Consider the following 21,377-nt stretch of genomic DNA (forward strand, 5'->3'; position numbering starts at 1 on the left):
CTGTATTCTTCCCTTATAAGGCCCATTATTGAGTATAACACACCTTTCAGCATGTATCTTGCAAAACACATGCAGAAGCTAGGGAGACCACAGAGGTTCCTCACCAAGAGAATCCACGGCATCAAACATCTACCATACACTGATATGCTAAAAGCCTTGTCCCTCTACTAAGTTTCATATAAACTCCTCAGAGGTGACCTCTGTCTGGCATACAAGGAGATCATGGATCCCACCTTGCTGGGACTGTTGCATATGTGTAAGTCAAGCTCCACTCACGTAACCCACACACACGGCTTAAACCTGGTCTTTGACATCAACAGGACTTGGTGGGACAGATTTGTGTCCCAGAGACTCCCTCATCTATGGAATAGACTCCCTCTCCACATCAAGCAGAGTACCTCTTTACCCCTTTTTAAGCACAGCCTGGATAACTGGATGGGAAACAGAAAATATACCCCTGGGATTCCTCCCATGTCCCTGTTGGACAGGGGCATTGGGTGCTGATTTGTCTAAACATGGGCTAAACTCTTGGCTAGGCTTATAAGGGCCTCAGGGCAAATAGCCTAGTAACCTCCTATGATCCAGTGTTGCCTGTGCCAAAAGAGACTTACCAGATACCTCTTTGAAAAATCCATCTTGAACATTAGAAGAAATATGCATGTCAGAGGAAAGGGTGAAGGCATAGAGCAACATTATCATCCATGAGAAAATACATCCATTTCCAATAACTTTTTCCTAGTTGTCCTGGAACAGAGCTGTATAGTTGCCTGATGAGAAAAGAAACAGAGCTACTCATGCAGTTCTACACACATTTACAATGTTCTTAAAGAACTCTGGATGTAACATCCACTCATCAGGGTCTATTCTGGATCTTCTTGAAGTGTTTTATGTTCTGTTCGATAGAATGAGTTAGGCTTAAATAGTATGATTGTTCTGTATTGCTAGGTCTCGGGTAGTCATGACGAGTCTGTAGTGGAGATATGACTTTGTTCTACCTTGTTTTACATGTATCAGATCTCTGTGGTTTTATGTGCTATCACTAGGAGAGGTCCTGGATCCACAACTGAGTTAGGGCTTTCCTTCAGCTTTATATACTTGTTCCTGAAATGAGGGTCTCTCATTGCCTGAACCTGAATACCTTGGACCACTGCCCCCCCATGTGAACTTTGAACTGTCTGCATAACTAACTGAGAAAGCAAAGTAGTAGAAAATGGAAGGCCCAGATTTAGCAAGATTTGATTGACCCACCATATTTGTTCCTTCCGGTTGCAATTTGAGTTCTGGAATCTCATAAGATAAAGGATGAAGATCTAAATTGATTTGAGATACTGCTATATTTTCCTCATGTTTAGTCAAGCAAATGTAGCAACTAGGATGGTGGTAGCCATGAAACATGGAATTCTGACAAGCCGAATTGCAGTGGACACGCTGTGATGGGCCAGATTCAGAAACTGAGCCCAAAAAGGTGATGAAATCTGGTGGAACATATGCAATGGATAGGGCTTTGTCTATCAGTCACCATAGAAGACTGACTTGTGATAGAGGCTTAAACAAAATTTCTTTCAGGTTTAGCTTGAACTCCAGACTGCAAACAAGAGTTATGGTTAACTGAAGAGCAAATGAAATATAATGGATGGCTGGAGCTAAAATGAAGCAGTAGTCCAAATGTAGAAAATTGTGGATGTTCTGAAATCTACAAAAGGCTATGGTTGGGTCCAAGCCCTTTGTGAAATCTTTTGGTCAGTGGAAAGACCAAATGACAAAGATGTAAACTGAAGTGTATTCCCAATCCAAAGTATTCTAGGAAATTCCTTTGAGTTTTGTAGACTAGGATGTGCAAGTCTCATTAGGAAACAAAAGGGGTAGAAGAGTTTGCAAAGTGAGCATCCAGAATTTTGGAACCAAAACCAAAATAAAGGTATTTAGCTATGAAAAGCATAAAACTTGTCTCCATGTACCTGCCTCTCTGCGAACCAAAAACATTCTGGAATAAGAAACAATTTATTTAGGGGATGTGTTATATAATGATGATATGGTTCTATTATATCTGAGACAAAAGATCTGAAAGAATGTAAGGAAATAGATGGATCTGATTTTTTTTTATGTAGAAGAGGGATCTCTAATTGAAGTGGAACAGAAGTCACTAAAGGTCTTTAACCATACTTGATTGCTTTGAATATTCAGCCATCTGAAGCTGTATTTTCCAGAAATAAAAACAATGTAGGAGGAATGGCTAGTGTGAGGAGGAGCAATGAGGGGAAGGAGGCAGAGATAGTCATTGGGCTTTCTTTTAAAAGTAGGGTCCTTGGAATCTGTTTCCTTTCCTTTTTAAATCTCCCTACCATTTCTTCGGGTCTATATTAGTAAATCGATGCTGCAGAAAGCCGAACACCATTTCATTGACACGTATGTGTCGAACTCCCAGGTAACCGAACGGCCAGATCACCAATTTTTTCCCCATTGTAGTGCGATTTTGGAGTTAGTATATTTAGTTAGGGGGTGTGTGAGGAGTGTGTGTGGGGGGGGGGTGAAGCCCCCCACTTTATAATGTTTGTACTGGTGTGTCGTATGTAGTTAGCCTACTGATTTTTTTCCCCTAGGAAAAAAATCAGTGATCTGGCCATTCAGTTACCTGGGAGCTCGACACATTTGTGTTGATGAAACGGTGCTCGGCTTTCTGCCGCATCAATTTGGTAATAAATACCCATTTTTCTTATAGTGTTGTTTAGCTGGCTTTTGCTGGTAGTCATTAAATGACTTTTAAAAAAGACTAGAGGGAGTTGACTTGATAACTCCTTTGATATCTAGGAATAAGAGACAAAAAGAGTTGTTTGGCTCCTTGCATCAACATATCCCTTACTTTCAGCTTTTCTTCTGCTGAAGAATTGTCAAGGAAAATTTTCTCAAGATGTGCATGAAGCAACTGAGCTTAAATAACATCTGGCAAATTCTGTAATCTTATACCTGCATCTTTACATATTAACTACCAGTAGCAGCAGCCCTGAACAAGCCATCTACTTTATCATGCACATACTTATGTCTAGACTTGGATTCATAGTTAGGAAGTGAAGCTACGGTTTGTTGCATGGTAACAAAAATTGATAAAAGATACTTGGTGATGTGAGTATAGCAATTCATAGCTTTAGAATGAATAACTGTCATTTAGGACAAGGTCAGAAGCAGAAACAGCATTATTCCAATCCATAGAAATAATAGTAGGTTCTGCAGCATGGCTTCTGTAAAAGAATCTGTGGCTTCCAGTCACTCTGTAAAATCTTTAAGGTTTCTTAAAAGTGGGGGATTGGGAATCATAAGAAACCAAAACAGAAACAAATGCACCATCCAAAGACCCTAAAACTGGGGGGGGGGTTGTTACTGGTATAGGGAAATGTGTACTGAATGACTGATTATATCTATTCTGAGACTGTGACACTTCCTACCCTTCCATTTGAAATTTTCCTTCATATTTAGAACTATATCACCAAATGAAATTTCCTCATTGAGGGAATTTTAAGGAGAGGGTGTCTTCTGTTTCAGCCTCAGAAGGAGTAGGGAAACATAACTGTGAGACATAATTCAATTCTTCAGTATCTCAGTCAGATAGAATGTCTTCATCTCTTATCAGGCATAGAAACTGAAATTGAAGGCTTAAGAGACTGAATTGTCTCGAACATATACAGGGCAGAATGATACTAGTCTTTTTCAGAAGTGTTCAGGGTAGACATTGTAGGAGGGGATGATAAATATTTTGACATTGGAGTCCTCTTTTTAAGAGTCTCTAACCTGCAGATCTAAGGAGATGTGTCCAAAGGCCTGACCTCCATCAAATGTCCGGTGACATCTTCCCTCAACAATACCTACCTCCCTCACCCTCAGAGATTATTATCTTAGGTTCTCTCTTCTTGACCAGTGCTTGGCATACAGTCTGAATGGATGTGGTTAAATTCTGGGCCACAGTGACCTCCTGGGGCACTCAAGAGAGACATGGAAATTGACTGATGGTCAGAGGGCTGCATGCACTCCTCTTTGTAGGCATCAGGCACATACTATAAAATAGAGGTTAAAGTATGGTATTCCTCAGATGCCTATTTCAATACCTGTTTGTTTCCTTCTGCTGGAGGATATCCACATAAAGAGATTCAGCCACTCTGGTCTTACCTGTTGACTTTTTAAGGTGCTTATTCTCAATTAACAACTTTAAAGATTTTTGCCTACTATTTAAAGACTTGGGAGTAAACAAAAAATCTGGCAGGACCTGGTATCATACGGATATCTGAAAGAAATAACACAGGAAGAAAAGGTGTTCTTTTAGGAAATCTGTCTACCCTACAAGCATATTCTCTTCCAGGTAAACATTTGCCAATGTGAATAAACTTTTCTCCAGAAAAAAAGAATGTTCCTCAACAGGAAAATGTATGTGCCCAATTGTGTAACTGTAGACAACCAGCAAACACACAACAGTGAACTGATGAGTGGTCTGCTTAAGTATACTACACAGCAAGAATGTTCTGAGTTTTCAAATGCATGTACATCCCTCTTATACCAATACATACTCTCATGGCAGGGGTGGATGTGCTGGGTGTGAGGAAGGAGCCTATAGGTTTGTTGACAGACTAGATGTCTGACCCTTGGCATGGTACATGTTATATGTCAATGATCTAATGAAAAATATGACAATATGCTTACTCAGCCCCATGGAGCTTCTTCAATTTTATCTTTATTTTTCCTTCATTGAGCCAAATGTGCTTAAGTACTGGGGTGGCATCCTATTTTTCTGTCTTACTAACCTTCAGTCTCTTTGCTGCTAAGTTGGAGGTGGAAGCTGTGTTGATTGTCCAGATTGCAGTACTGAGCATGCTTGATGCTTCAAGTTTCACAACTAGTACAAAGCAAAGTGGTGAGGAGCATTTGCAGAAAAGCCTTTGGTGCATACCACATGCAAATACAAGATTTACATGCAAGTTTGTGAAAAGCGGATCACATATTACTTCTAACTCATTCATGAAGTATTTGCATGTGTATGTATTAAGCTAAGTGGAAAGAGCATTTAGCTCCATCATTCCCAGTAACATACAATATGAGAGTTAGAAACATAATACATCTAAAGCAACAGCTTAATATGATGGGTATTGAGTTTTATTTATTCACTCTCTGCAGTGGTTAAATGGTAGGATCCAACCAGAGGGTTCCAGTAAGATGTTGCTCCACAGAGATTTTGATGTTGTCAACAGTAGGCTACATGGCTCACTGTTTCATTTTTTTCTGATATTGAGATTACTTAGGGGTCCTTTGCAGAGTTATATTCTTTTTTAAGTGTTTTCAGTCATAGAACTACATTAAACAAAGTAGTGATAAGTCAAAATTTACAAATGTCACACCAAAATAATTTTGAACACTGTAAAGCAACGGTGCTGTGACAAGATGTGAAGTGAATGCAACTTCACATTAAATAAAAATTAATTAAGAATATAATGCTGATTATTTTTTTAAACTATAAGGCTCAAAAAATTTAAGAAAGTGGTCGTGCTGCGGTAGCGTTGTCGCCTCACAGTAAGACGTTGTCCTGTTCGATTCTCAGCTAAAGCGTCTTCTGTGTGGAGACATTCATGAATGGGCGTACCTTCGTTAAAGGTTGTGCATCAGGCCTGGCAAGTCGGTACGTAAAAATCTACTGTCGATCATTAGCGGACCGGAGTTCCGCTGTGGCGACCCCTAACCGGGAAAAGCCAAAAGATACAACAACAATTTAAATCTAATGTTAAATGTATACTGTCTAAATCTGATGTTTTGATTACAATAAGCTAAGATGGATATAACTGTGCGTGGTAATGAATGGCAGAGCATTTTTATGAGCCCTCATTAGGCTAGTCATTGAATATAATGTTCCCTTTGAGATGCATCTGTCCAGACACATGTAACAATTGGAATGCCCAAAGAGGTGCCTTACTAAAAGGATACAAGGACTAAACGTGTCCTACGAGGACCAGCTCAAAGCCCTGACACTATACACTGTATCCTACAGACTGCTAAGAAGTGATCTGTGTCTGGCATACAAGGTGTCCTCTGACCCATTACTGATGGATTTACTGTATATAAGCAAGTCAAATGACCTCAGAAATACTCAGCATTGGGATCTAACTTCTTCTGTAATATCAACATGATGGTTTGGAGGGGCAGAGATATCTTGCAAAGGATATAGTAGATCTTAAACAGATTCCTCATCCACATAAAACAAATTTCATCCCAGTCCATATTTAAACACAACTTAGATCTTTAGATAAGAAACAGAAAATGTACGCCAGGACTGTCCTCTGTAAGACTATTGGACAGATGCAATTTCTTAATGCTTTTTTCCATTCACAGGGACTTTCAAATTGTCCATGGTATGATCCCAGTTATTCTCATTAGGGGTAATACATAATCAGAATATATAAAAAAAGAGGCAGCAAACTAAGCGCTTTCACATCTGGCACAACACTTCATCAGACTTTAAATAAAATAACAGTATAGTGAATTACATTTATCTACCCTCCTAAGGCATTCAGTTACTGTCAATTAAACAATCAATTAAACCATAACAATATCAGGGCTTCCTGGCTAAAAAGTTAGTGCATACAATGTGTTCATATGCTTAGCTTAATAACAGAGTTTATGAACATGCTTAAACACACATAAAAATCTGTTGTCATACATCTCTAATAGTAAAAACATCTATTACATAACACTCAGGATTAATATTAATCTCAAAATATATTTCTAAGAATAAATCAACTAATGTCAAAGGACAAATTGCATACAATGTTTAAAAACTTATATAAAAACACATCCTAAAATAAGATGTCTACTATGAAAATGTGAACCTATGAATCCTATAACTAATAAATATATGTGATGTATAATAAGAATATATATACATATATATATATATATATATATATATATATATATATATATATATATATATATATATATGAATATCAATAAAAACATGCAAAAATAAATCAGTGTTAAACTACATAGCAACCTATTATAGCTTAATGCTCTTTTCAGTGATTTCATAGCAGACACCTTATTTTAGGATGTTTTTATGTCTGACAGTTGATTTATTCTTAGGAATATATTTTGAGGTTAATACTAATACTGTGTTTTATGTAGTAGATGTTGTCACTTTTTTAGAGATGTATGACAACAGTTTTTTTTTATATGTGTTTAAGCATGTTCAGAAAATCTGCCATTAAGCTAAGCATATGAGCACATTGTATGCAGTAACGTTTTTAGCCAGGAAGCCCTGATATTGTTAATGGTTTAATTCATTGTTTAATTGACACTAGTTGAATGCTTTAGGTGCATATATAAATGTGATTCACTCTACTGTTATTTTATTTAAAGTCTGATGAAGCATCGTTCCAGACGTGAAAGTGCTAACTTCATTAAAGTTTTTTGTTTTCATCTCTCAAAGGCTGTGTTTGCTGCCTCATTTTTATATATTTTGAGAGTTCCGCATTTTTATTAAGTGGAGCTTTACTCACCACTTCCTTGTTAATTCTTTGGTAATATATAATCATCCACCATAGGATGGGTAAGGCTAATCTATAATCAAATGGGATAGGTTATTTCAAGCAGGAAAAGGGAAATTATCTAAGCTTAAAATGGCATGCAAAGACAGCTAACCTAATACTTTCTTATGAGCCATAGCAGTACAGTTTTAATGCAATATAAAAGAACTCATAAGTTGCATGAGGTTACAGCTCTCTTATCATAACACTATGGGTGACTCCTTAGCAGCCATTTCTCCCCTAAAGCCCCTGACATCTTGATTACATCTGAAGAAATGTCACCTCAGCCTGCCACTTTACCTAGACTTCATCTTCCTCATTACACTTTGTACTGCTTCAAGGGTGGATTCTCCTATTTCTTTTGCTGAAATCTGTATAATATATAGGGTACATATACAGTACAAACAATAATGCACAACCCCAGCTAAAATTATAGCCATTCACAAAATGCAAATATTAAGACACTCTAGACCATACTTTTTATTATACCCAAGAATGTATTTTACTGGGAAAGGTTAATGTCAATATTTCTTTATATTATAACATATTATTCCATACTAGAAAAGTAATGCTTTTTTATTAGGTCCTGCAGAGATCACTGCCACTTAGTAATGACCAGTTTAATATATGCAGAAACCTGCAAAATTCAAATTGTCTTTGCCCTAACCAAAAACAACAAAACAGAATCCCACCCTAATCTCCAGAGCTGGGGGGAAACAAGGCAGCAACAAATTTTCAGAACTTAAGAATAATAAAGTTATTCATTTACAAGTACTCTACACTACAGAGGGAGTGAAGCCTTTTTTTTTTGAACAGGTATTCAGGGATTTAAGACTGTCCAAGGTGAGTTGCTGAAAGTATTGATAAATGTCCATTTTAAAGCTATATGGCTAGGTGTTGTAGTCTGTTGCCTAAACTGCTCACTGAGAAATCAGAACCCATTACCAATTAGACTGCATAACATACATTAAATGAAGAAACAGAAATGTAGGTCTACTTTAATTGTTAAACCTAATGAAGACAGGATGCAAATCTAAACCTGGCAGTGTACAAAGGGTTGAAGCACGGATACTAAGGCAGGGATGATAGACGTGAAATCTCTGCAATTTTTATCTTTTTATAGACAGTCAAATGAAGCCAACTTAGTATGTTAGTGAGGTTTAACTAACTCTGCTGCCTCTTAAGTGGTGGTATTAAAATATATAACAGGTCTTAAATTGACTAAGATGGATCTTATCTACCATGACAGGCCTTGATGTAAGACTGCATCGAGAGCAAAGAATCTATTGCCTCTGCATTAAAACTTTTCTGAAAGTGAATGCCTGTGAAAACAACTTCAGTTTTGAAAAGGTCCAATTACCAGAGTATCTGTGTGATCACAGGATCATAGAAGATTACTAGGCTATTGACCCAGACGTCATTTTAAGCATAGCAGTTTGAACTCAATGTAATACCGTAGAAGTACTAGTCGATACCCAAGATTCCACTTAGTGATGACTGCCCATGTCCAGGAAGGTTGCGGGCACTATCCCTGGTAAGAATTCATGGTGCCCCTTCCAATCATCCAGGTGCCTCTTGAACAGTATCATAGAGGTGCTCTGTTTCACATGAATTGGTTGCCTGTTCCAAAGATGTGGCAGTTGCTGGGATATAAATCTGTCCATCCAGCATGTCCTATTTAAGTGGAAGGCCATATTGAAGTGCCTGGAATGGGTAGTCCTAGACCCATTTGATTTACAGACGTGCAGTAAGTTCATTAAGTTTATGTCTTGGGTTGCTTTGTAGGCCAGGCATAAGTCTGTCCTAAGAAGTCTGTCCTATACCTAGTATAGTGACAGGGATTTTGTTGGTATGTGTAAGGTGCATGCTAGAAGCCCTTGATCTTCTTTGTTAGAAACCGCTGTGGTCTCTCTAATTGCTATAGGTGCTAAGTACTGTACATGCCTAAAGGAGCATTATACTCAGTTATGGGCTGGATAAGTGCCAAGTATAGGGGTGTTATAACTTCTTTTACTCTCAATGTGATGCATTTACTAATAAAGTGAGCTATGTAGAAAGCTTTCCTTGCAATGGTAGACATGTGGTGGCCAAAGTTAAGGTCAAGGTCAACATGTGATCCTAGGTCCCTTACCACTTCATGGGTACTTAAGGTATTGTTATTGATTTGATAGTGTGAAGGGACATTGTTTGTGCCAATGGGAATAATGATGCATTTCTTTGCATTCAGTTTGAGACCAGGACTAATACACAAGTCATTGGTCTGTGTGAGACCCTCCTGGAGTATACTGACATCATTTGGGGTTTCAGTGATTGCACCAAGTTCGTAGTCATCTGCAAATTGATCAGCCACAACCTTTTAGTTTTGACCTGAACTTCTGAGAAGTATATACCAAACAGTAGGGGGTGCAGCACTGATCCTATGTATGTCTATTCATTTTAGAAGGCTTGCCATCCTACAAAAATGGTCTGTTAACTTACAGATTATGACCAATCATTGGAAAGAGGGGGCATGCAGAATTTGATGTCCCAAGCAGAAGATTGCAGGGACAAACATCAAAAGCATGCACCAGTCATGTACACCAAAGAAAGGTTTATACAAGATATTTCAGATTTAAAGTAATCGTGGTCTTCATGTTGTGGTCAAGAAAACTAACTACATAATTAGGAAGGATGGTGTTACCCTTTACTGCCTGAAAAGGGGGTGGCATGAAAGTTTGACTGACAGGAATTAATTGCTAGAGCTGTATCGGTAGGGAATGCCGGGGTTTTGTTCACAGGTGCTAAGGCCAGATAACTGAGCAAACTTCAGTAGAATCTGTTGGTCGTGCACTGAATACGTGTGTGGGAAATCTTTCTGAGGACAGATGCGAAAAGTATTCAAAGAAAATTCAGAGAATAGCATTGGAATCAGCCCACATATACCTTTGGTGACAACCCCCCTCTTCTCCACATTGTTTGTACATGTCATTGTCCCCTCATTCCTCTTCATTTATACTAAGTAGACCAGAGACATCCTCAATTTGCCTTTATATAATCATGTCTGTATGGATGAGCTTTAAATACTTATTTAGACTATTTTTGTGACTGCTAATATTATTTTAGTACCTTCAGAAGGAAAATAAGTCCCACTGTTACTAAATCTAGATATCATGCACTCTTTGTAACTGCATGTCAGAGAGTGCTTCAACTTTTATAATTTCTGACCTGCTTTAAACTACTGTTTCTGTAGCCTTATAGCAATTCTGTATTTCCATTTTTAAACATTCTCATCAGATAGTAGTTGGCATAAAAATAAACTCATACCTGCAGATAAATATACAAACGGAGATGTAAAGTAGCTTAGGGATGTCCTTATCCCTGAAAATCCTGGATTTCCAGAGTTGTGCTCCAACTCCTTTCTGCAGAAGAACTATACCTATGAATCCCATAGTCAATCTTAAGCTGCATATCAAGTCATTTAAGTAGTGTGACACACTACATAACACACAGGGATATTTATTCCAGAGGTGCTGAAGATGTTGGGTTATAAATCTAACCCTCCACCATGTTTTGATTATCTGTTGTTGAAGATGTATTGGTGTGGACTTGGTCTTGTAGAGATATAGGATTTTCTTAATAACTGGGTCACTAAAGGTACAGTAAGTGAGACATAGATCTCCCCTGAAAAGTCTGTAAGACATTGAATAAAGGGATAGCGCTTCCATCATTTCTTGGCAGCTCTGAGACTTTAAGCTTCTGATAATATTGCTTAGGAGCCTTTGGGATCTCTAATTGCAATGTTTTAGTGAGAAATATCCTGAGGGCGTTGTTGTATCCAATAATTACTCTGTTTAATGTTAAGTATATGGGAGTGATTAGCTCTTTAGACCTTGATGACATTCCTTTAGAAATTAATTGTGCAAAATAAAAGGATTTTATGAAAACCACTGTGACAGTTATCAACTTAAGTTTCTAGATTCTTGACTACATTTTCAATTTGTACAATGTGTTATACATACAATATGAAGATGGGAGGGGTAGACCATAAAAAATGATGAAAGTACACTTTTTAACATTTAGAATTTATTTATAATACACCTGGATTTAACTAGAGAGAGTTCATTCTGGACAATTTAGGTGTCAGGGTGATTTAACAGCAGGAACCAGTCGGCAGTCATCTGCAGACTTTGTTAGCTAAATGTCCTGATTCTCTCCTTGGAGTTCTGACAAGTAAATGCTGAAAAGAAGAGGTCATAGTCCCAAGACATTAGGTATGCCACTAGTCATTTTCATACTTTCAGATGAGGCACCTGCGACTTGCGCTGTGCAGGCTCCTTCATGTGGTTTGTTATCCACCTGTACACAGATGGGTCAAGTTTAAAAAAAAATAGGTTCTGTATGGTATCAGCAAGGGGAATGGCATTGTAGACCTTGGAGATATCAAGATACACCATTTGTATTGCACGACCACTGGCTACAACCCATAACTCTTTTGAAGAAGTGTTCCAGATTCAGTAGAGAGGATATACTGTTCACAAAGCCAGACTGTCTGGGGTTCAGTTCTAATAAGATGCTTGATGTCATAATTAATGACATCAGTCACAGCACATTGCATGTCTTTGCAGATGAGGCTTGTATGGATTATAAATCTGTAATTACCTGGGTCAGTCATAAGGCCCACTAAAGGAGGAGCCTCACCACAACAAAGAATTCATTAGTTAAGCAGGTACATGCTCATGTCCCAGCGTGAAAGTATTTTTAGTCTTGATTAGCACTATCAGTAGGGGATTCAGATATTTCATGTCTCTGTATAAAAATCTTGGGATAAACCTGATACTAAATTTGTATGCAAGGATACGGGCAATGTCTAATGGAACAGAATAGCAAGTGCCATTATGAATAATTTCAGAGCAATGCGGGGTCTTTGGCTTTAGAGGCCAGGCTATATTCATGGGATCCTTTAGTGAACATGACAGTGTTCAGTGATTTTCTAATGCTTTTGATATTGCCCTTTACAAGATGGGTTTGGATCAACTAAATAATTTAAGGAATTTCTTTAATTTGTTGTATACTTTTATGATTTTTTACCACCAGTTTGTTTTTTCCTGCGATACTATGTTTTCTTGGAAATATCTAGCTTTATGCATATTTCTAAATGGGTGTGGAATCCCTCATTGAAGTCTGCTGCCATATCCAAGTCAGTGGATCTGCTCTTCTTGCCTTCATGGGCTTAATCCATGTTACCATGTTGGTACACTACAATAATGATCTCATGGTTTCATAGCTTATATGGTGATGCAAAGAGATTCCTCTCTTTGTTGTGCTAATGTCTGAATATGGCCTAGGTTTTCGATTCATTGCCAAATAATAGGATTATATCAGTTATTACTAAAAATAATCTAAATGACTATGTTGATCCAGCAGCACCACCACCGCGGATCAACATAGCCATTTAGATTATTTTTAGTAATAGGATTATATCAGTTATTACTAAAAATAATCTAAATGGCTATGTTGATCCGCAGTGGTGGTGCTGTGGTAGCATTGTCGCCTCACAGTAAGACGTTGTCCTGTTCGATTCTCAGCTAGAGCATCTTCTGCGTGGGGACATGCGTGAATGGGTGTACCTTCGTTGAAGGTTGTGCATCAGGGCTGGCAACTTGACATGTAAAAATCAACTGCCAATCATTAGCGGACCGGAGTTCCGCTGTGGCAACCCCTAACTGAGAAAAGCCAAAAGACACAACAACAACAAAAAAATCTAAATGGCTATGTTATAGGATGGGTGGAAAACTGGTTTAATTTTAGGCCATGTAGAGTATGAATTGTTGATTCCATCGCAGAAACAAAAATGATTCCTTCTGGTGTCCCTCTAGGTCCTTTCCTTTTTGGCATATTTCTGGCATGCTTTCATATCACCAATTAGACCTAGCTTCAAAATTTATGGAATTTAGTGTTAAAAAGACATGTTATGTACTGTGGATGTGGCAACCCATGTAATGCACATGTCATGGGCAACCTTATATTTAAAGAGGACATGGGTATTGAAATTGGCAATTATGTTTTGAGTTACATTTTATAAAATGTATTATTAGGTCTTATTTTGAAATTGCAAATTTATTTAGAACTATTATTAATTAAAATCTATGTGCAAGGCAGTTATAAGATCCATTATGACATATATGGCTCTAAATGTATGTATAATTGCCCATAGCTACAAAGACTGGAAAGGGTTCTGAAGCATATCACTGAACAAATTAGAGGCCTAAGATGTAGAAAATATAACAATAAGTTGTAGATATAGTCCCTCTACTCCATTAAATACAGACTGGTCAAGGGTGACCTAACTGCAGTGTATTTATAAAGATGATTATGGAGAAAATGTATGGACAAATATAAGGATTCATCAGGTACTGATGTGGAATGAAAATGTCACAGTTGAAATTTGATTAGAAATAATGGGATCTATATCACATTGTCGAATTATGACAATATTGAACGGCTAAAATGTCAAAAGTGCCTTTTATCGAAACTGTTCTTGTGGGGGGGCTGTGCCCCCCACACCCCCCGCTAATTATATATACCAACTCCGAGATCACACTACAGTGAGGAGATGGCAAAACTTCTGATCCTCACTGTACCGCGATCCCACAAAAAAACTTTTCACTGAATGGCACTTTCGACATTTTAGCCGTTTGACATTATCATAATTCAACAATGTGATAAGAACCAAAAATAATGTATTGCAGAATTTTATTCACTGCAGAAAAGAAAGGTGGTGGAACTCTGCCCCACATAAAATTAGAAAACTTGACTCTGTTGCTTTAATTAAAAAAAAAAGGTCTATATACTTGAAAAGGAGGCAGAGTATTTAATGCTGAACATTCTGGTAACAAACTATTTGAAGACCTTTCTAGACTATAAGTTTGATTATATAACATTGCACATTGAACACTGAAATATATTTTGCTAAAGCTCAAACACTAAGGTTGATATCCTAAGCAAGAATTTACTGTCTATTTCTGCCTTTCAAGTCTTTAAATTTTTTCTTCAGACCTCTTGCTTTTCCTAGAGGAAAGTGATTTAGTTCTTGATTATATTGTCGGAGGTCATGTTTTTTGAAGGTTTGGATGAGAAAGGACTGACCCTCATGTACATTTTTTGGAGGTAGCACAGTAAAGCAACAGAAGACAGGAATGGAGAATAAATTCCTGCAGGTCATTTTCTTGTTTTTCAAAAAGGGTGGTCATAGTCAAATGTAAAACAATACAGTAAACTCTCAGTTAACCAGAACTCAAGCAACTGGCACTCTCAAGCAACTGGCAAAAAAGTCGAAGAAATACAGTACAAACTTTATGTGTTGCTCTTTCTGTTCCCCCAATCAGAAACAGGTGTCATGTCTTTAGAGTTTTAGAGTTTTAAAAAAGAAAGATAGTAATAAATTCCAAATCTGAGAATAAGTCAAACCAAACAAACAGTGTAGGGTACAGCATTAGTCAGGGCTATTTTTAATAGTAATTCTCAAGTAACCAGAAAGAAACTACAGTTATCTGGCATCTACCAATGCCCACGGGTGCTGCTTAAATGAAAGTTTACCATACTTTCATTTTGTTTTACTAGAAATAAATTGGAGTTTTTAACTAGATTGTTTAATGAAATCTTGGAAAGTGAGAGGATGTCTGAAAAATGGAGAAAAAGTGTTTTGGTACCGATTTTTAAGAATAAGGGTGATGTGCAGAGCTGTAGTAAATACAGAGGGATCAAACTGATCAGTCACAGCATGAAGTTATGGGAAAGAGTAGTGGAAGCTAGGTTAAGAAGGGAGGTGATGATTAGTGATCAGCAGTATGGTTTCATGCCAGGAAAGAGCACTATAGATGCGATGTTTGCTCTGAGAGTGTTGATGGAGAAGTTCAGAGAAGGTCAGAAGGAAATGCATTGTGTCTTTGTGGACTTAGAGAAAGCATATGACAGGGTGCCTAGAGAGGAGTTGTGGTATTGTATGAGGAAGTCGGGAGTGGCAGAGAAGTATGTAAGAGTGGTACAGGATATGTACGAGGGTAGTGTGACAGCAGTGAGGTCTGCAATGGGAGTGATGGATGTGTTTAAGGTTGAAGTGGGATTACATTAAGGATCAGCTCTGAGCCCTTTCTTATTTGCAATGGTGATAGACAGGTTGACAGACGAGATCAGACAGGAGTCCCTGAGGACTATGATGTTTGCAGATGACATTGTGATCTGTAGTGAGAGTAGATAACAGGTGGAGGAGACCCTAGAGAGGTGGAGATATGCTCTAGAGAAAAGAGGAATGAAGGTCAGCAGGACTAAGACAGAATATGTGTGTGTGAATGAGAGGGAGGATAGAGGAATGGTGAGGATGTAGGGAGTAGAGGTGGTAAAGGTGGAGGAGTTTAAATACTTGGGATCAGCAGTTCAGAGTAATGGTGAGTGTGGAAGAGAGGAGAAGAGGAGAGTACAGGCAGGATGGAGTAGGTGGAGAAGAGTGTCAGGAGTAATTTGTGACAGACGAGTACCAATAAGAGTGAAAGGGAAGGTCTACAAGAGGGTAGTGAGACCAGCTATGTTATATGGGTTGGAGACAGTGGCATTGACAAAAAGGCAGGAGTCAGAACTTGATATGGCAGAGCTGAAGATGTTAAGATTTGCACTGGGTGTGACAAGGATGGACAGGATTAGGAATAAGTATATTAGAGGGTCAGCCCAGGTTGGAAGGTTTGGAGACACAGCCAGAGAGGCAAGATTACGTTGGTTTGGACATGTGCTGAGGAGGGATGCAGAGTATATTGGGACAAAGATGCTAAGGATGAAGCTGCCAGGTAACAGGAAAAGAGGAAGGCCTAAGATAAGGTTTATGGATGTGGTGAGAGAGGACATGCAGGTGGTTGGTGTGACAGAGCAAGATGCAGAGTACAGGAAGAAATGGAAACAGTTGATCCACTGTAGCGACCCCTAATGGGAGCAGCCGAAAGAAGAAATAATTCAACCCTAGTAACCCCAGCTGCTAACTTGCCAGACATTGTTTATTTATTAGAATTTGTTTACTGGGGTAGTCTGACCTTCTATTTTTTACTGTGACAGGGTGAAAAGCTCCAATCAAAGACATAACAGTATATAAGAATATAAATAAAAACATCTTTACAGTTAGGAAGTGAGCATGTACATACAGTGGATTCAAAGTTTACAGTCAAAGTTTAGTACAGCTGGAATAAATGTACAATAGCCTCATTGTTGCAAACACACAAACAGAATTTCAAAATAAATTTTACAAGCAGCTGAGAAAGATAGCAATAGGCACTATACCATGTTTCTAAAGAAGTGTGAGGGGGTACCAGCTGGAAGTAGTTCAGCTGGTGAGCCAGAAGTCCTTGAGATGTAGTTTTAGTTGTGATTTGAATAACTTAAGATTGAGGATTTATTTTAGAGCCAGAAGCAGAGTGTTCCACATTCTGTAGATGTATAAAAAGTTTAAGGACTCTTCAGCAGAATTAAACAATGTAGTTATTTGCAGGAGTGTTTGATCTGAGGAGGGTAAGAGTAAAATTGTAGTAGGTTACTTAGTAGTGGACTTCAATCAGGCCTGTAGAGAATTCTGTGTACAAATCCTAACTGAGAAAGAGATAAGAAGTATGGAAGTTCTAGCCACGAGAGTTGTTTAAGTGCAAGGCAATGGCTGGATATATTGTGTGTACTAGCATCTTATTTAGCTATTTTGCTATTGCATTGCTGTAAGAGAAGAGATTGTGTAGTATGTAGGTTGACCAGTACTGGACAGTTATACTGAAGAGTTAGAAGATGGAAGGCAGATGCTAAATGGTTTCTTGCTGCAAGACTCAGAAAAGGTATGTTCTTGTAGAATGCACATCATTTTGATGATTTTGCCTTACTGCTTCTCTTATATGGAGATCAAATTTCAGGTTTTCATCAGTAATAACTCCAAGCATTTTTGTGGGATACCAGGTTAATCTTGATATGATGTGAGAAGGTTACTAGAACAAGAGTTTTAATAGAGAACACTGTATTCTGGTAAATAAGGTCAGATTTGATTTTTTTAGGGTTTACTAACAGTTGAGAGTTCCATAAACATTTTGAAATAAATGAGAGAAATTCCTGGGTTATTTGATGAAGCTGGTCTTGGTTTTCAATGTACAGAGAAAGGTAGAGTCATCAGCATACTGTATCATGGAGGCATGCTTTCTGAATTTATAAAGATCATTCATAAATATGCTAAAACATCCAGGGCTAAGGATAGGTTCATAGGTGGTTGCAAGGCTAATGACTATGAGGGCCCATATAATCTAGCGGTACCACAAAAATGTGACCCACAAATTTAATTTATATAGGGGCTGATTTACTGACTTCCTCTATCCATCAGAGACAACACCAGACCTAGGTTGAATTTCCAATTGCCCATCCAGTGGTTCAAGTTGTGCTTAAATAGAAATAGGGAGGAACTCTGCTTCAAGTGGATGGGTAGTCTGTTCCATAGAATGGGAGTTCTCTGAGAAACATATATATTTCTCCAACAAGCCCTGTTTATGTCGCAAGAAGAATTTAAGTCTTTTAATCTAGTAGTTCTGATGCTGTTTGTTTTGCAGATGTGCAAAACATTCATCAAAATAGAGTCCAGGGATGACTTGTATACTGGACAAAGATAATCTCTCAGAAGTCTGTATGATACTGAGTAAAGTGACAGGGTTTTGAGGTGGCGAATGCAGGACATTGTGTTTACTCCCTGTATTTTTTTTGTAAAGAACCTTTGTGGATGTTCCAGCTGCCACATGTGTCTAGTCAGGTACATACTGAAGGGGGCATTATGCTATATGATGAGTCTGATGACGGGCAAATACAGTGGTATGATGACCTTTCTGGATCTAGATAACATACCCTTGCTTATAAGTTCAGCAACATGGAAGGACTTGCTTATTACTTTGGGAACAAGTTGGTCCAAGGCTAGGTTACTATCTACATGAGTTCCCAGACTCCTGACTAATGAATCAGGTTTTTAGGGGTGTTTTATTGATGGAGTAGTTACCCAGGGTGGCCAGCTTTCAAAAAGGTACTATATTTCTTGTTACTGAGTTTTAATCCATGGATTTGGCAACAAGAGTTTGACTGTGTTAGACCTCCCTGAAGGGGTTTCTCATTTTGTTGCCATTGATGACTGTTCCCAGGTTGCAATCATATGCATGCTTGGTCAGCCTGAGGCTTTTGACATTGGTTTTGACAACTGAGAAGTAGACGTCAAGAGAAGTCTTTATGAGAATTACCCCTCCTGATTTTTTACATGATTTTTTTTCTTTTGTATGTCCTGTTTGATTTGGGATGCCACCTGGGCAATTTGTTTCTAGGGCTAGATCTGGGCTTACTTTTGGTAGGTACACTAGCCTCTCTGAGGGAAATTCAGCATAGACTGCCATATTCTCAGGGTTGGTCATTTAATTTTGACAAACCATCATTTAATGAAAGGTAATTTGCTTGGAATAGTTGCTAACTGCTACTGGTTTGACTGGGATTGCAGAGTTGATTTTGATTTCAAAGGAGACAGCTTTATGATTAAATCTTGCCATAGAGGATGAGACATTGGGTGTGGGTGAATGGTGGTGATCAGAGTTCATTCTGCTAATTCTGACATACTGACCAATCAAATAAAGTCAATATTTTTAGCTCTTGCACAAGCTTTAGCTTAATGTGTTAGTGTAGTACGGGTCAGACACAGAAAGCGACTTTAATCAGGTAAACGATAAGCAGAATATAAAAGGACTGGATAGATAGAGCCCCGAGGGATGACAATTGATACAGACTGAACAAAAGAGTAAGATCATTTCCATTAAACTGCTTTGGATAGATACGAAGAAGAAGATAAAGAAGAAAGAAGACGGATTAGTCTGTAGTTGGAGAGTTTAGTTGTGTTACTCCTTTGTGCAATGGAAGTATTTTAGGAGTTTTCCCCAGAGGAAGGTGACATAGTTTTCCTTGATGGAGCAGTTTATCAGAAAAGAGATTGGTAGTGTTAGAGCATCTTCTGCTAACTTTAAGTAGTCAGAGGGCAGATTGATCTGGTGTAGACTGGTGGGGTTTTGCTGTGTAAGAAGTTTTTTGATAGTGAACATGGAGGCTGGGTTAAAAGAGAAGTTTGTACTAGGGATATTGTTGGGTTGAGGTTGTGAGGATGTTAGGTTGATGTTTTGTAATAGAGAGAGAGAATTATAATTTAAAAAAAACAGTTTTAAATCAACATCATCATCAACCTCCTTTTTCCCATTTTCTAAATGAGGTGTGGGTGTCATGTCAACTGACACCATCTCTCTCTCTCTCTCTCTCTATTCAGTGCCACACTCCTACCTTCTTTGACACTCAGGCCTGAGTGTAACAGGTCTTTTCTCACACAATCCTTCCACCTCTTTTCTGGATGCCCTCATTTCCCTTTGCCTTCTTACTGCCCGTCCCAAATCTTTTTCAGTTGATTGTCTTCTGCTTTTCTGTACATGTAACTGAACCACTGTCATCTGTTCTCTTTGACCCTTTCTGCAATTGGGGATGCTTTGGCTTCTGCTCTGATGTCCTTATTTCTTCATCTGTTTCACAATGTGCATACAACTGATTTCCAGCACTTCATCTCCATCACATATAGCTTCCTCAACTGCTCTGTCTTTACTGTTTCTGTACCATATTGCTGTTGCCACACCTTACTTTTCAGCGTCTTTGGCATTCTTCTGTCATACACTAACCTTGCCACTCTGTGCCAGTTGGCTGCAGCCTCTCTGATTCTAGCATTGACCACGTCATTCAGACTTCCCTTCTCCTCAACCATCCCTCCCAGATACTTGAAGCTGTTAACCTGTTCCACTACATTCTCTTCTACCTCACTTCTCAGTTTACTCTGATTTCCCCAATTTGTTGCCATTACAGTTTCTTATCTGAACCCAGTTTCATCCCATTCAGTTTTACATTCTATTCCCATAATGCCATATCATCTTCATGCAGCAGATTTGTTGTTTTCTGTTCCCTCCAACTTGTTTGCTAATCACTAGTATGAACAGCAGTAAGGTCAAGGCTGAACCATGATTCATCCCCATTTCCCCTGGGAATGCCTCTGTGAGAATGAACACTGTTCATACTTGTGACATTGGGTCCTTATACGTAGCCTGCACTAATTCTTCCAATGTTTCTGAGTCTTCAAACCACCACAGGACTGCCCAAATCAGCTTTCTTGGAACCATGTCATATGCTTTCTCCCTGTCTAGGAATACCCATTTGGACTTTTTCCTAATCTCCAGCTTCTTCTCAACTGTTTGTTACTGCAAACATTGGGTTGGTCATGCTGCATCCTGATCTGAATCCAAACTGCCTTTCCCCCATTTTGCGTTCTACTATTCTGTGTATTCATTTATCACTCAACCCCTCTAGTACATACATGCAGTGTGACAAGACTTTGATACCTCTATACTGCCCACAGTTGTAAAAGTCCCCTATGTTCTTCTATACTGACACTAGTACACTTGTTCTCCATCATCTGGGATATGCCTTTCTCTCTGTACTGCTATTAGTGCTCTCACGAGCCATTTTTCCACTCTCTCACCAACATCTTGATCATATCTGCTGTGACCTCATCTGAGGCTGCTGCTTTCCCTGATTTTATTTTCCTAAGTTTTGTTCTTACTTCTTCAAGGGTAGAGTCCTCCTATTCTTTCAACATAAGTCTCTGTGGCAGTACAGGTTCTTTGTGGTTTCTTCATTCAGAAACTGCAGGAAGTACTCCTTCCATCTGCCTTTGATGTCCTGTGGGCAAGTGAGGAGGTTGTTGCTGGCATCCCTTATGAA

The sequence above is a fragment of the Protopterus annectens genome, chromosome 15.part0 (genome assembly GCF_019279795.1).
Source record: "Protopterus annectens isolate FY-2018-M chromosome 15.part0, PAN1.0, whole genome shotgun sequence".
NCBI lineage: Eukaryota > Metazoa > Chordata > Ceratodontiformes > Protopteridae > Protopterus > Protopterus annectens.